Source organism: Stegostoma tigrinum, chromosome 37, assembly GCF_030684315.1.
Source record: "Stegostoma tigrinum isolate sSteTig4 chromosome 37, sSteTig4.hap1, whole genome shotgun sequence".
Lineage (NCBI taxonomy): Eukaryota > Metazoa > Chordata > Chondrichthyes > Orectolobiformes > Stegostomatidae > Stegostoma > Stegostoma tigrinum.
Genome location: NC_081390.1, coordinates 5,607,456 through 5,623,629, shown reverse-complemented (window position 1 = coordinate 5,623,629; position 16,174 = coordinate 5,607,456). Strand labels below are relative to the sequence as shown.

The following is a 16,174-nucleotide window of genomic DNA, read 5'->3' as shown; positions in this document are numbered from 1 at the left end:
CAGCAGGCCAAGCAGCATCTTAGGAGCAGAAAAGCTGACGTTTTGGACTTCCCTCACATATACTCTCTCTCAGCCAGTCCCTACAATTACAATTAGCATTTTTGATTAAACTTAAATAATCAGGAAACAATAAAATTAATGATAATTCAAATTATGCTTTTAAATGGAGTTTTGTGATTCACTTTAAATCATTTGAAACTTAAGAGCAACGACACATGGTACAAGATTACTAAACAACAGTTATTCTTATAATGAGGATTATAAAAGTACAAGTCTTTCATTTACAAACATCTGATCCAAATATGGCCCAAACAATGTATGAAAGAAAAGCAATGTAATTGACAGAGTTTATTAACACGGTTTATTTAAAATAAACAAGATAGCAATACATGATGTTTACAAAACTATTTGAATGCTATGACTTCAACTTCCAGTTTCAAATAACATCACACTTTCTCAAATTCGGATTTTGAGTATTTTCTAACCCTCAGTTTACTTTGTCTTAACATAACAATAAGCACGGGTTAATCCACAGAAACTAAAGGATACATTTCAATCACAAGGGCTGCTATATGTCCAGGGTCCCACTCCAGTCACTGTACTGTCATTCTTCCCTTGTTCTCTAGCAGGGTGCAGATCAGCAGGCACCAGGAGCCAACTAGTATTGTACTCTGGTTACTGTTCACCACATGACAGACCAGATCAGAAATCAAGTAAAACATAAATTTGATACTGGGAAACATACAGCAGATTAACTACATTTGTATGTCAAAAGACAAACATGATGTTTGGGGTGTGTATCTTTCCTCATCTTGTTTTGTTTTCTGATGCTGACATGCACTGTTCTATGTGTGCTGATTTTTTTTTAAACAACTGCAGCATTTTGATTTTCCAGAACTCAAACTAAAGACTGCACTAGGACAATACCATTGTCCAATGAGATATTTGAGGAAGTATTATTAACATTTCTGACACTTGGAAGGACTTTGAATATAGAAGGGATATGACGACAATGAACAACGAATAAAATCTTAAACAAGAGGTAAAAAAAACATCATAAGTTTTAGAGATAATGGGAACTGCAGATGCTGGAGAATCCGAGATAACATGTAAGCTGGTGGGGGAGCGGTGCGGAGCTGGATGAACACAAGCAGCATCTTAGGAGCACAAAAGCTGATGTTTCAGGCCTAGCCCCTTCATCAGAAAAAAATTTTCATAAGTTTTCATGTATTAAAATACTCCTTTTTTTAAACCTGTTTATTTATACATTGCAAGCTCACACAAATGGGAGTAATCCAAGTGAACAAAGACATTCACGTTAGGGCAGACATTTGCCAGATAGGATAGATTTATTTTGGAAAAGCTTGAATACTGAACTGTATATTTTCTAAGAGGCTATCTGCCAAGAGTAAATTTGGTACATGTCTCAATGAAATACTATTCTTTTCTTCAATCATAAACAAAACAAACTATCATCATTATTGCAGACTTTATCCCAAAACACTGTGACAGAATATCCCACACAAGTCAGAGGCTTCAGTGTTTATGGTCATTGTTCATTCAAAAGATAATTCTATTTAAGTCACACAAGCTATACATAGGTCCTTCACAATGGCATAATATTCCAAGTAACACACCATGATGCAATATCTACTTTTGTCAGTAGAAATTTTGATTTTGCCCTCTAGGTTTTGAAAAAGAAAAGATGAATTGAAATAATTATGGCTACAAGTATGGATTTAAATCTAACATTCCCCACCCCACCCAAATAATCTGCCACTCTCCAACCAAAAGGCCAGATTCATAATCAGAGACCCTTGGAACAATTTCTGATCGCCAATGGGTTGTAAGAGAGTTGCTCAAAGCAAATGCTCTTCTGTGTGTTATTTTCTTGTCAGATATTTGTATGTACTCTCCCATAGATGAATTCCTGTACAATCTACTTTTCTAAAGCACTATAGAACAGAATGCTGGTGAATTATACCATGCATCCGTACCAAATGTTCTAACCACACATTGTACATTACTCTAATGTATCACACTGTCAATGTTGGAGAAAGGTTGCATATTTTAGTCATAGTCACAGAAAGCATCATTCATCATGGTGATCCTAGTCAAAGCCACAACAAACTTCCAATATTCCTTTTGTCAACAGACAACCTGGTCAAGTCTAACACAACTTACTCTCTAAGAAAAACTAGTAACTTCTCACCTGCGCCAACTATTTTGGCCAATACAATGGCACTTTTCATGACAAGACAGACACAAGTAGCATTTGCCCCATGTCAACATTACCCGAACATTTTGCAGTGGGTGAGACATCCGATCTGCAAGTTCAATAAAACATATTTACGACCACACGTCCTAATCTCCCTCACATACAGCACTGCCAATTTGAATTTAAATCAGCTGCTTCAGCTCCAAACTTAAACACAACAGAAACAAGATTAGAATGATTCGCATACAACACACCATATCGCGCGCAGTGAAAACTACAGATTTAACTAAAGAAAATCTGTCGCGAACCACACATACTGGGATCGCTTCATTAAAACAAAAATCAGGCAACAAATCAAACACAAATTAATTCCAAAGAAACTAAAAAAAACAAAGTTGCATCGAAAACTGGAAAACTCTTTGGAAGTAAAGACTTGGCTTCATTTTGCTCACTACCTCCGGAAACTAGGATTTCTTCAAGGGTCCCCTCCCCCGAACACCTATCGGACTCTCAGTACAGAAAATTCCCAATGTTGGAAGCTGTCCCAAATCCTTGCTCTCTTCCCACATTCCCATCAGGCCGGAGACAGGGCGGTTCGCTCCCTCCCACCGCTCCCCCACCAGCTCCATTCCTCTCCTCCCCAACCAGGCACCACTTCAACAATTCTCGACTACTCCTTCCCCCACCCCAGACAAAAAGAAAACACCTTCCAAAACGTACCCTAAAAGTAGAAACACGCACTCACCCCCAGTAGCGCCTCCTCCCCGAAGCGGTCTAAATCCTACACCCGCCACGATCAATGATCCTTTCGGGTAATATGTGTACAAATATCCAAATAGCAATCCACCCGCGCTACTAATCTCCGTCTGTCTCTCGCTGTCGCTCCCCTCACAGGCACGCGCCGGTTCACAGGCTCCCGCTGCGCGCGCTTCCAACCACCCCACCTCGCGCACGTTCCTCACGAGTGTCATCGAGCGCACGCACGTACACCATCCACCTTCTCCCCTCTACCTCGCCCCGCCCCAAACCCACAACCAAATATGCCGGAAATAGGCGTCGAAAGACTGTTAATTGGCGGGCAAGAGGAGCTGAGATGGAGTTAGCGCGTTGGGACGGTTTGGAGGGAAAGTAGTCGGAGAGGTCGGTTCGCACCCATCGTCACAGCCCGCCGACCGTTTTCTCGCCGGCGGTCACGTGATGAACGAGGCGGCTGGGATGATGGTGAGAAGAGATGTTGGGTGTGTGTCTGCGAGGGAGAAATGGACGGTCGGGAAGGAAGATAGAGTATTGAAGGATCATTGGGGTGGAAAGGTATGGTCTGGGAGTGGGGAGGAAGTTGGGGGCGGGGAATTTGGGAGACGGGATAAAGTAAGGCCAATAAGTCGTGTTGGGGAGGTAGCGCTGGTATGTGGGTGGGGCCTTGGGCCGTTTCGGAAGGCAACGTGTAGGGTCTTTGTGATGGTAGTGGGAAGGGAGAGTAGATTGGGGGAGGAGGTTGGGAAAAGGTACGGCCAGGGTGGGGAGGGATGGAAGTGTTGGGTCAGTGTGGGAGTAGAATGGAAATAAAAAAAAGTACCTGTTTTGGGGGTGTGGAGAGTAAAGAGAACTTGTGCAGTTGTGGTGAACAGATCTTGAGGTTGTGAATTGGCAAAAGAAAACTTGTTAGGTGAGCATGGAATAGAATCTGTTCAGGTGTGGTGTGGGGATTGACAAAGTGAACCCATCATGAGGCAGTGGAAGAGAAATCTGTGGAGTAAAAATTGTTTGGGGTTGGCGGGGGGGAAAGAGAACCTGCTGGGGTTGTGGGGTGGAGAAAATTAATCTGGTTGGAGAATGCAGGGGTTGGTGTTGGAGTAGACAGCTCAGAACGTGGGCTGGGGTATATTGGTGGGGAGGGTGAGAGATCATGGGTAGTTTGAGGTGAAGGGTTCAGGCAAGAGACCTTTTCTGAGATTCTTTCTCATGAAGGAGATTTCCCAGGCTCAAGTAACTAGAATCCCCATCCTTCAGTGGCCACAGAATGGGCTTTGCACATTTAATTGTTGGTTGCATCACTAGGCTGCCACAAACTCCAGAGCACAAGTTGATGTTGCCTCTTAATGGACTATTAATTATTCCTAATCTAAGTGTATGATGCAGCTCACTGTACATAACCAACTGTTCTACTAATGTGCCAAATGGTTCCTCTTCTAAGTGATCTTTATCTGCCATAAACTACTGTATCAATCTTCCACAAATTTTAATCTTGGTGCTGTCTTGCTTTTTCCTAGTGTGTGCCCCATCTTAGATTTTGTACGATTCTGGACTAAAGATTTTGGGGGTTTGAGTTGACAGGGCTGGGTGAAAGCCCCTTTTGTTGAGTTGGGATGAGGGTAATCAAGCTTTAGTTTTTGAACTGGGATTGAGGATGTCAGAGTTGAACATGGGAGAAGTTGGTGAAAAGGTGGCATTTCATCTAAAAGCCTTGAACACCTTACTGCTGACAAGGCTGTGTCTTAAAGATTTAAGAAGTTTTGCTTTTTAAAGAATTTTTTTATTTTAAAAATCTTGTTTTGTGGTCCCATTGAAGGTTACAACGTATAATTTGGGAAGTCAATACATTCTATGCATTCACTTAAGAAAACCATTGATTTTTTTTTAAATTGATTGCACTCACTCTGCCCCTCCAGTGAAAATTTCTTAATGGAACAAGACCTTATCAAGTACTGATTAAAAATACAACCATGGAAGAAGCAAAAAAAGCTTTATTTACAACCACTTGGTATTAAATAGCATTCACTGTCTGAAAAAAAAACACAAGCAGATTTAATAGAACTTTCCAAAGGGAATTGGATAAATGTGTCAAAAATACATTTTTGTTTACCAGGAATAGGGAAATGGACTGATTCCTTTTGGTGAGCTGGCAGAAATGATGAGCTGAATGGATTTCACCATATTGTATGATTATGAAGTGAATCATGAAAGCTATCCAAAAGGTGCTGGGAGAAGGCAGGTTGGACAAAGCTTCTGATGAATTTATATGGTGACACAACATGTTGGAGCATTAATAAACCCATGAGATCCAGATCCTGAAGGACTATTTCTTTATACAACAGATTTTCTATGTTATTCTCCAGGATTAGAAGTGACAAATAAAACACAGGCATGAAATCTCATGAGTCTATTCAAGTCTTAAAATTTCAGGACAGTTGGCTGAGTAACATCTGGTCTGGCAAATTAAAACATTTCATTCAGGAGATGTGGGCATTGGTGGCTAGGCCAGCATTTGTTGCCCATCCATAACTGCCCTGGAGAAGGGGTGGTATGGTCCTTGTTAAGTCACTACAGTCTTTGGGGTGCAGGCACACCAACAGTACTATTAGGAAGAAGATCAGTGACAAGAAGCAGCAGTATAGTTCCAAATCAGGATGGTGAATGACTTGGAAGGGAGCTTGGTGCAGAGGGTGGAGTTCATCTGTTTTGTCCTTTTAGGTGGTAGGTGTTTATAGGTTTGGAAAGTGTTATTGGGTTAGCTTTGGAAAGTTACTGGAGTGCATATTGTAGATGGTACATGGCTGCTACCATTGTGCATTGTTGGGAGTAAATGTTGAAGGTGGTGGATGCGGTACACTTCCAGTGAGTTGTTTTGTTCCAAGTAGGTGTTGAGCATTCTGCATATGGAAACTCTATTGGAACTGCAATCTAGATAAGCGGAGAGCATCCCATTACGATCCTGACTTGTATTTTTATTAATAATGAGGTTGGTTGACTCGCCGAGCTGGTTTGTTGTTTTTTATTTATTTATTTCCAGACGTTTTGTTACCATGCTTGGTAACATCCTCAGTGCAGCTTCCGATGAAGCATCGGTGTGTTTTCCAGCCTTGTTTTTAAACTCTGGGTCTGTTGAGATGGATTGCCTCACTTCTGGGTTTCCTTCATAGTGGAATGTATGTGGTGTTGAGCTCAATGTGTTTATTAATAGCGTTCGTTTGTGGAGTGCAATGCTTCCAGGAATTCTTGTGCTTGTCTCTGCCTAGCCTGTCCCAGGATCTTGGTGTTGTCCCAGTCAAAGTCATGGTTCTCCTTGTCCATGTGGATTGAGATGAGTGAGTATTGGTCGTGTCTTTTTGTAGCCACTTGGTGTTCATGTACTCTTGTTGTTAGTTTCCTTCCTGTTTGACGGATGTAGTGTGTCTTGCAGTCTCTGCAGGGATTTTGTAGATGACGTTCGTCTTGCCCATGGCGGGGAGTGGGTCTTCAGTTCGGGTGATCCGTTGTTGTAGGGTTGATGTGGGTTTGTGTGCCAATCTGATGCCCAGCGGTCATAGGAGTCTTGTGGTGAGTTCTGACGTGTTCCTGATGTAGGGTAGTGTGATGAGTGTGTTGGGGTATGGAGAATCTTTCTGCTGCTGTTCTTGAAGGCATCATCTGACCCAGTTCATTGGATATCTGTTACCCTTGAACACTTGGAGGAGGTATTCTTCTTCCTCTTGATAGTTCTGTGTTGCTGTAGTGTGTTGTTGTCCTTTTAAATAGTGTTCGCAAGCAGCTTTGTTTGTGTGTGCTGGGATGGTTACTACTGCAGTTCAGTACCTGGTCTTTGTGGCTTTATGGTGTACTTTCATTTGCAGTTCCCCATTTGTCTCATGCTCGACCATGACGCCCAGGAATGGGAGCTGTTTGTTCTTCTCCTCTTCTCTGGTGAATCTTATTCCAGTGAGGGTGTTGTTTATAAGTTTGTGTCTCTCTCTTAATTTGGTCCTTTCTTAATGGTGACAGAGATGTTGTCTACATAGCATATCCACATTTTGGATTTGTGGAAGGGCAGTCCTTTCCGGTCTTTGCATCACTGCTTCTGCTATGAGTCTGGAGATCAGTGATCCCTTGGGTGTTTCGTTGACTTGCATATATGTGAAGTGGGTGGTCCAATAGTTTGAGCATGTTGTCCTTGGAGATGGTTTTACTGGGGTCGTGTTCTTGTTCAAGTAGTGTTGTCATTGTTTCCCCTGCTCGTGGTATGTCTATTGATGTGAATAACCCTATTCACAAGTCTTCAGTAGTATTGCGAGAAAGCTGTCAGGACAAACTGCATTTGGCATATGCAGTGTTCTCAGCCATTCCATGATATTGCATGGAATTAATCAAGTTTTTTTTTTGAAGAATTGCATGTGTGATACTAGGCATCTTGGGGAGTTGCACTTCTGTTTGAAGATGGATGCAACTGTTTCTGTCTTGTCTTTTGCACCGATGTGCTGAGCTCCCCCACCATTGAAGAGTTGATATTTATGGAATCTCCACTTCCTTTTGTTCAGTTGTCCTTTGTACCAATGTTTATGGGATTAATTAGCCCTGCCCATTCTGTGTGGCTTTCTGCATAATAGTCTAAAACAATTAAACTCCTTTTAGTATTGCACTGAATTGTCAGTTAAGATCAAATTTTCAAATCCTAGAATGGGACTTAAAGGCAAGAGGGCTATCGATAAATCAAGCTCATAAATTACAAAATATCAAGGACCAGATCAGGAAAGTAAAACTCTGCATATTTAGCTTCTTTGTCAATGATGTGATTTCCAGCATAAAGTTAGAAGTTGGGATGTTCTTTGCGCAATGTTCAGGACCTTTTGCACCTCTTCAGATACGGAAGCAGTCCATGTCCAAATGCAGCAAGACCTGGACAATATTCAGATTTAGGTTGATAAATGATAATTCATGCCACAAAGTGCCAGGTAATTGACCCTCTCTAACGAGAGAATCTAACCATTGCTTCTTGACAATCAATGCAATTACTATTGCTGAATCCTTCAGTATTGACATCCTGAAGGTGATCATTAACCACTGAACTGAACTAGCTGTCTATCTACAGTGGCTACAAAGGTCAGAGTCTAGGAACTTGCTTCCTGACTCCCCAGAACTTCTGTATCATGGATAAGGCACTAACCAGGAGTATATGGATTATTCCATCACTTCCATGGATGAGTGCAGATCCAACCACACTGAAGAAAACTGATACCATCCAGGATAAAAGCAGCCCTCCTGATTGTTGCTGCGTCCACAAGCATCAACTTGCTGGAACACCAACAGTGTATACTCCTGCCAGATGCACCATGACTCCGTAGACAGCAACTTCTGACCCCAGGACCACTGTCATGTAGAAGGGAGTAGATAGGTGGGAATGCCATCATTTGCAACTTACCCTCCAGGTCACTTACCATGCTGATTTGGAAACATATTGCTATTCCTTCAGTGTCACTGTGTTAACAATATGGAACTCTCTCCATAATGACATTGTGGTTCAGTCGACAATAGATGAACTGCAGCAGTTCAAGAAGACAGCTTACTGCCACCTTCTCGAGGGCAACTACAGATGGATAATAAATGCTGGCCTGGCCAATGACATGCATATCCTGAATGAATATGAAAAAAAAACATTTTTCTGCTTCAAGATTGAATTTTTCTTCCCATAACAAAGAAATGGTAGTATTTAAAATATGTTACAACCTTTGAAGTTAATAACAAAACAAATCAAGCTTTCTGTTATTAACTGAAAGGATGATGTCTAATTTTATATTTCAAACAACTTTTACTGGGTAAAATGATTAAAAATGCAGTTGGCTAAATGCCACTTTCTTGCTTTGGCAGCTTATACTTTTTACCCCAAAATTACAAGCCCTATATCAAATAGACAACAGTTGCTGTAGAGATAATGGGAACTGCAGATGCTGGAGAATCCAAGATAACAAAGTGTGAAGCTGGATGAATACAGCAGGCCAGGCAGCATCTCAGGAACACAAAAGCTGACGTTTCGGGCCTAGACCCCCTCTGATGAAGGGTCTAGGCCCGAAACGTCAGCTTTTGTGCTCCTGAGATGCTGCGTGGCCTGCTGTGTTCATCCAGCTTCACACTTTGTTAACAGTTGCTCTAAGTTTCTTTTCTCTATTCACAACTGGCTAACTTCTAATTCCAGAAATGTCAGACTTTTGAGAGTGTGATATTGTAGATTTCACCCTCTAGCTACAAGCTGTTCAAATTCTTCTGTCCTCTTAACTCCACATTAACCTGGTGTTCAAACTGAGTGTGAGTTTCTATCTATGTTTGTCATGTTGACAATAAAATTGGCATTTTTCTCTGCTTAAGGTGCAGGCCTGGCTAATTCAATCTTTCTCTCAGCTGCAGACTGCACAAGGTGAATCTGAGGCCTGTCTGATTATAACATTTCTGTCATTTAGGGAAACCTGTAAACTGTTCCCAAATGGCTTCCTCAGCCTTGACCTGTGCAAATGGGAAATACTGATCCTCATATCTAAGCAGAATGATGATCAATCATCTCTCATGCTAATTGTCTTTGAAATGAAAGGGTTGTTTACTACATAACTGTTTGCAACGTGCTATCAATAGTACCTTTCTGGGACTGGGGTTATGCAGGATCTATCCCTTGCAGGTCTAGAAACAGGTTTTGTTGGACACAAGTGTAAATATCTTTGACCTCCCACTCCAGGAATAGAGATACAATCTGTCCTCTGAGCTGTAACAATTAAATCATCTAGTCTTATTGTCAGACATGTTACGTGACCCATTTAAATTTAAAGATACAGTCCTGAACTGTAACACTTCTACAAACCAAAAGACATAGTCCTCAGATGTCATAATCTTATAGATCTCTCAATTGTCATTTGTACACTCCAATCAGTGGACAGTTAATTTGTATTGAGAGAGAGAAAGATACTCTCTCTATAGTCTTGCACAAATTGGGCATCACCCTCAACTTTCCTGATGAAGGGAGTGAATGTTTGAGACGATGGATTGGCTGCCAATCAGTTTGGCTGTTTTCTCTTGGATGGTATTAGGTCATTGAGGGTTGTTGGAGGCGCATTAATCCAAGCAAGAAGAGAGTATTCCATCACATTCCTGAGTTGCACTTTATGAATGTGGAAAGGCTTTGATGAGTCAGGAGTCACTACAGAATATGTAGCCTCTGATCTTGTCTTCACAATATCTATGTGGATGTCCGAGTTAGCTTTCTAGTCACTTGTGAGTCAGGATGATAGTGAAAGATTTGGCAGTAATAATGCTTGACAATGTCAAAGGGACATTGTTAAATATTATCTTTTAGGACATTCTCATCATCTGGCATTTATAATGGTACAAATGTTATTTCCTACTTCTCAACCCAAACGTGCATGTTGTCAAGTTTTATCACATTATCTGAAGAGTCACAAATGGAACTGAATGCTGCAGTCATCAGCGCTTTAGAGTTTCCTTGATGAAGTAGCTGCCAATGAATAGACCAAAGCAGTCTCTTGAGGACCTCCTGCAGTTGTGCCCGAGGATTGAGGTGATTGGCCTCCTGTAACCACTATCTTATTTTTCTTCTAGGTTTGACTTGAACCAGTGGAGAATTTTCCTCCTATTCCTATTAACTTCAGCTTGACAGGTTGTACCACTCTGTGAAATGCTGCCTTGATATCAAAGGCATCATTCTTAAGCGCATTTGGAATTGAACTCCTTAGCCCATGTTTAGATATAGGATGAATGGATTCCTGTGTGAAAGAGACATGGGGCTGTAGAAAGGATGAGCAAACTGATTGTAGCACCATGGTGCAGCAGCCGTTCATGCAGCATGGAAAAACAGCCCTTTGATCCAACTCATCCATGCCAACCAAGTTTCCCAAAATGAACGAGACCCATTTGGCCAATATTCCTCTAAATCTTTCCTATTAATGTACCTGTCCAAATGTCTTTTAAATGTTGTAACTGTACTTGCATCTACCACTTCCTCTGGCAGTTGATTGTGCAAATGAACCAGCCTCCGTGTGAAAAAGTTGCTCCTCAGGCCCCTTAAATCTTTCTCCTCTCACGTTAAACATTTGCCCTCTAGTTTTGAACTCCCCACCAGAGGGAAAGGACTTTGCTATTCACCTTATTTATGCCCTTCATGACTTTATAAACCTCTATAAGGTTACCCCTCAACCTCCTATGATCCAGTAAAAAAGTCCCAGCTGACTCTTGTAACTCAAACCCTCCATTTCTGGCAACATCTTTGTAAATGATTTCTGAACTTTCTCCAATTTAATAATGTCCTCTTAATAGCAGAGCAACTAGAATTGTACACAGTACTCCAGAAGTGGCCCCACTAATGTCCTGTACAGGTCCAACATAATGTCTCAAGTCTTATACTCATTGACCTGAGCAATGAAGGCAAGCATGCTAAATGCATTCTAAACTACCCTGTCTCAACTACCTGTGGCTCAACTTTCAAAGAACAATGTACCTGAACCCCCAGGTCTCTCTATTCAACAATACTACTCAGCCCTATCATTAACTATAAACTCTGCCCTTGCATGTCTTACCAAAATGCAATACTTCGCATTTATCCAAATTAAATCTATCTGCCATTCCTCAGCCCATTGTCCTATACATTTGTAATTCAAGATGGTGGAATAAAAAAAGAAAAATGTAGTTATTATTGAGTATAGTATAGTCAGGGCAATAGAACTGTACTCTGTGGCCAAGATTGACTATCCTGAAGACTGTGTTGCCTGCCTGACGCTCTGGTTTGGGATATCTCATCTGGGCTGCAGAGGAACTTGCAGTGGCAGGGGAAAGATTCACTTGTGGTCCCCATAGATACCAGTGTTATATGGAGAAAGAGGTTCTGCTGAGGAATATGAGCAGCTAAGAGGATCCAAGAGGTAATAATCTCCGGATTATTACCTGAGCCACAAGCAAATTGGTACAGGGTCAACAAGATAATATTTGACAAAATATGGAAATCAAAGAGCCTGATAAAATTGAATGAGAATTGGAGGGAAACCTCCCCTTAACTGGAGTGATACAGGAAAATAATTGTGGATTTTGAATGCCAGTTATCACACCCAAGGAAATTGCTACAGGATTCATCAGGATAATGTACTAAATTACATCCACTGCTTCATCAGGATGTTGCTTTGAATGGTTACTCATTAATAATTGCATGATGTTCAATTCCATTTGCAATTCACCTAGCAGTCTGTGCCCATAAATAGCGAGACCGAGACAATATCCAATCTTGGGCTGCTAAGTGGCAAAACCAGGCAAACACCATTTACAGTCAGTGATAGTCTGTTTCTCATTGATATTCAATAGCCTTTCCAATGACATTTCTCTCTGTCAAGATTCTGGGATGAATACTAATTAAAAACATTACTGGACCAAGCTACAGGAACAAATGGACATTAGACAGTAAATAACTAATGTCGCGACACCTCAATTTTTTCCACACATGTAAGGCATAATTCAGGAATATGCTGGAAAACTCCTTATTTGCCTGGTTTGGGTACACTTTCAACAATAATTCAAAACATTTTCTAATAATTAGAACAAAATGGCCCACTTGATGGCATACCTAGCCATTGCCTTAAATGTTCATGCTCTCCACCACAATATATGTCATCACAAGAGGAACTGCTGCAACATTGCCTCAAAGTTCCTTTATCAGCATCTTCCAAATTTGCTACCTCTACCACTTAGATGGACATGGACTGCAGGTGCAAATCTCAAGTCTTCAAATTACATTACTGCTTCTTCATCACTGGATCAAGATCCTGGAAGAGCTGAATGGGAATACCTCCACCTCATCATCTGCAGTAGTTATGTAGGCAGCAACCACCATCTTATCAAAGTAATTTAAAGATGGGCATTAAATAGCTGGCCTTCCCAGTGAAGCCTGTGAATAAATAAAAACTGCATAGGCTCCGAGGGAATGAGATAACACTGCACAGACTCCAGACAGGAGGTAACGTGACAGAACTTCAGTGACACTCCTTGTTACCACTGAGCTCTCATGAATGTGTCTCATAGCCAGTGAATCATAGTGCCGGTGAAAATACTACAAAATGCAACAAACATTATTTAATGTTTCTTGGGGTTGAGAGCAAGACTTGGGTAATAATTTTATCCAAGAGTTCACTTCCTCTGTCACAATCTCCTTAAACAGTTATGAAAGATGCCATTTTGTATAATTCACTTCTCTTTAGAACATAATTGATAAAATATTGGGTACAGATACACCTGAAGTTAGGCTCATGCTTGACTGCATTCCTATGATAACTGCTCCTTTGTGTCATCGTGGAGGCTGTTGGGTTTCAGTTTTCACCGAAATTTTACTTGCATAATGTTATTCCAAAATTTAATTGCAGAGCAATACAATAATAAGGAATTTAACTTAATCACCTTGAAACAGTAGCTCTGTTTGTAGGCCTTTATTCTGGGTTCTTTATAGTTCTTCATTGAATTTTGGAGTTGTCAGCATTTTAAGGGATTTCTGAAGCAGTTAGTCAGCTTTTCTGAATTTTGTAGGTTGGCATGTATGCACTTGTGTGCATTGATTTTTTTTTTTTGAAAGGCTAAGCAAGATAACTCATTGTAATTTATCCAGTTACCCTGACAACATAACACACTGAATACCAACTCCAAGCAAATCTTTTTTTTATTGAACAGTATCAGAACATACATTTCATGCATTTTAAAGTCATGCAAAATTGAAACCAAGAACAAATCCTTTGGCCTCCAGTCATTTAATGTAGCCTGCATGCTCTACAGAATGCCTGGAACTCTTAGGTATAGAGGCTAAACAGAATTGTATACAAATTGTTTTTATAGTATCAGACCAACCGCCAAATTCAAAGATGGTTTTGCGACAGTACATGCAAACAGCAAAGTAATAATAATGTTTTCAAAGTCATTTTTAAAAACCAGAAATATATTCAAAAACACATACCATAATTTATAATTCTAGGAACCGATTGATACGCTAACCATTCAGCATTCCTCAAATTTGAAACCACTGTGGAAGGTGGTATCATCTTAATTAATGTCACATTTCAGTAGCAAGAAATATCTATTACTGCAACCATATGAAGGTACTATATCATTTGACCACTCGCCTTCCCTGTAACTATCTACACTAAAAAAATTCCTATAGTCAGCTGTTGGCACACATGCTCAGCAAACAAAAAAAATTAATAAACTTAACTAATGTTCAGGCAGGTCATATCCCACTCTCCTTCATTTGGTTTCTGGTACAAGTAAGGATTGAAACAATTCAGATGTTTTTATTAAAGAGAACAATGTATGAAACAATTTTCTGTATGGGGCTGGGGGATGAAATAGATCAGAGACTTCAAACAAATTAAAGATTTATTTCATAATTTTATCCAAGTAACAAAGGAAGGGTGTTTGGTGTTATTATTTTAGAAGCGTTGATTCAGAATGTACCAAATTTCACAATATCCCTATTGAAAATTTCAAGAATAGACTCATAGAACCACTTGTCCAATGGCACAAAAGTAAATAAGTCTTAAATGTATTAATCTGCATTTATGATAATCACAAGCTCTGTATTTAAATAGGCAAACAATAATAGATGATTTCACTAATCTTGACATTGTTGATGTATATCATGATCTAATCTCAATATTGCATTATATGTAAAGAAAGAAAAGGTAAATAATTGGTTCAATCCAGCAAACATTCTGACATGATTATTTATGTTTATATATCACAGCAACATTTATGCAGCAGTTAAAAATGAATTTTACTTCAAAAATCAAAGACATGATTGATGAGAATCAATCCTCTCGTGGTTCACTTTTGACTGTTGTTCTACAGCCCTGCAATCAGTATGCTCTTCTCTTCTCTTCTCTTCACTTCTGAGTTGTCACAATTTTGGCTAAGAATTGTAGGTAAAGTGATATAATTCTGAATGGATTTCCCTTGTGATTAAACCTGCTGTCTTTATAAGGCTTTATAGTTGCTACGAGGTGAATACAATATCGGTCTTCTTCATCTGAACAAAGTCGCAACATTACTTCTTATAGACTTGCGTAAAAAATGCTACCTTTATGCCCAATGATGGGAAAGTGCACACCTTGATCCTAGCATTTTGTTTTTGCAGTATTGGTCTTGTGCAACTGGTTATGTATAAAACACATCCACTAATTTGGCCAAAAGTAATTTGTAGGCACAAGCACCATTTAAAATTAACCACTTTGCATTCTACAATCAAAATGAATTTCGTGTGGACTGGATCTTTAGATTAAGTTTTTGAAACTCTATCATAATTAAAACAAAGAATGATTACACTTCACAGGAATTTTCATAAAGCAAAACAAATTAATTAAGTGAATAAGAAAAAAGGACTTCTTAAATCAGAACATTCTCTTCAACTTTATCACGTCTTGTCTTGTGGCATATACCCCTTATAATAAGCTTGGCACTTCATCTTGACAGATCTTCAAGTGAAGTGGGTACTTTTTAATCTTTCACTAAGCTTTTCTCCAGAGTGTCTAGAAGTGTCATAATTAGAAATAAGTATACGAAAAATCCATGGAAATTGTTCAAGTTTCTGTGTACTTCTGTGATACTTCTGGCATTATGGAAAAAGCAGAAAAAATTGCTTCAGATGTATTTAAGAGTCCTTGTACTCTACTGATAAAAGATAGATCAGACTTTATTTCAAACATTCAGGAGACACTAAAATATCTCCCTTTTTTGTTTTTGAAAAGATCTGCGCAGCATGCTAGTTTCTTTTTATGTTGATTTGTGGAATATTTAATCTTTGCAAATCCAATGATTTACAGTGCTGGGTTAGAAGGAACGAAACAATGAAATATGCTGTTTGTGGAACAATCTGTCTTGAATATTGCCAGGTCCAACTTGTGTAGGCGGGAGTTGTGGGTGAGAATGGGGTCTCAGACATTTTTCTCCATTTAAGTGAACAGAAGTTTTCCCTGATTGGCACTCCACCTAGAAGATCAGATGATTGACAAGCATACTTCTAAGTCAGAAGAGTATGACATACAGGTTAGGAACCTTCAGGCACTATTGAAATATTGGGGAATCAGGGCACAAACTCCAATTCAAGGACTAAGGCCTGTTCTCACATTTCAGGTAAAATCTTCATAAGAGGTGGGGGAGACAGGTTAGGAGGTTGGAAGAAAG

The 16,174-nt window shown here is 39.9% G+C and overlaps 1 protein-coding gene and 1 long non-coding RNA gene across 8 annotated transcripts in view; one reads left to right on the top strand and one right to left on the bottom strand.

Moving 5' to 3' along the window:
* bmpr1aa (bone morphogenetic protein receptor, type IAa) overlaps nucleotides 1-3,123 on the bottom strand; it is a 230,202-nt gene extending 227,079 nt beyond the window's left edge. For both annotated transcript variants that reach the window (XM_048563537.2, XM_048563538.2), the window contains exon 1: nucleotides 2,964-3,123. The gene's annotated coding sequence lies outside the window, so the exon portion shown is untranslated. The remainder of the gene's footprint in view (nucleotides 1-2,963) is intronic.
* A 95-nt stretch (nucleotides 3,124-3,218) lies between these two features.
* The window catches only part of LOC125467504 (uncharacterized), a 66,165-nt gene continuing 53,209 nt past the window's right edge, over nucleotides 3,219-16,174 (top strand). For all 6 annotated transcript variants that reach the window (XR_009442999.1, XR_009442997.1, XR_009443000.1 and 3 more), the window contains exon 1: nucleotides 3,219-3,529. This is a non-coding gene — a long non-coding RNA (uncharacterized LOC125467504). The remainder of the gene's footprint in view (nucleotides 3,530-16,174) is intronic.